At 48.0% G+C, this 975-nt stretch overlaps 1 pseudogene; it reads right to left on the bottom strand.

Annotated features, from left to right (window-relative positions):
• Positions 1-464: 464 nt before the first annotated feature.
• LOC128827573 (U2 spliceosomal RNA) lies at positions 465-634 on the bottom strand (annotated as a pseudogene).
• Between the last annotated feature and the right edge of the window lie 341 nt (positions 635-975).

Here is a 975-nt window from a genome sequence, read left to right as displayed (position 1 = left end):
TGGCAACATTTGCAGCGCTGACTCACAGTCCTCTCTTCTAAGGGCTTGATCTTTACTGAAGTCAGTGGGAGTTTTACCACTTGTTTTGCTTGGATCTGGACTGATTCCATACTGGAGCTCCTAGAACAGTCCTCTCTCCTCCATGTGATCTCATCCTGCTCCCTGCGTGACAACAGGAATATTTTCACAAGGGGAAAGGAATGGAACAATTCTCTCCTGTGAGGACACCGCTGAGAGACACTGACCCAAAGCCCACATTTGCGTAACACGTGAGAACCAGTCTCTTCAAAATTTTATAAAACAACAGTAGAGTAGAAATGAAAAAAGCAGTTGCCAAAGTGGGGAGACCCCCATCAGAAAAAAAAAAACAGACAAAGCAATAGAAAACACAGTTGAACGTTATGAGCACCGATACAGCATAAAGTTTTTTTTTCTGTTTTTTGAACCAACACGATCTCCCCCAAGGGAAGTGCACCATACCCGGAAGTACTGCAATACAAGATTGATGAATGGAGTGGATGGAGCAAGCTCCTATTCCATCTCCCTGTTCCAAAAAATCCATTCAATATAAAGTTCTCACATCGAGAACATATCAGCTAAACTGATAAGAACAGATCTAAGTTAGAGAATTTTTTCACTTCAAGGTCCCAGAAGCAAAGACAAGGTTTTCATCTCGAGGCCAAAAGACCAAAAACATCAAGACACTTGATCACGGCCTTGGATAGACCAAGAGACTACCTACACTTGATCTTAGCTCAAAGAGCCAAGAAGCGATACCTTGCCTCCGGGGCCAGCTCTAGGTTTTTTGCCGCCCCAAGTGAAAAAAATGTTGGCTGCCCCCCGTCCCAGCCCTGGGCTCCTCGCCGCACCCCCCTGCTGCCTCAGCCCTGGGCTCTCCGCCCCCCACCCACATCCCCTGCCGCCCCAGCTCTGGGCTCCCTCATTCCTCCCCACCATTGCCCCCCCACCTCCTGC

The sequence above is a fragment of the Malaclemys terrapin genome, chromosome 21 (assembly GCF_027887155.1).
Source record: "Malaclemys terrapin pileata isolate rMalTer1 chromosome 21, rMalTer1.hap1, whole genome shotgun sequence".
Lineage (NCBI taxonomy): Eukaryota > Metazoa > Chordata > Testudines > Emydidae > Malaclemys > Malaclemys terrapin.
Note: the sequence above shows the minus strand (reverse complement) of the source record. Positions and strands in the feature narration are given on the sequence as shown.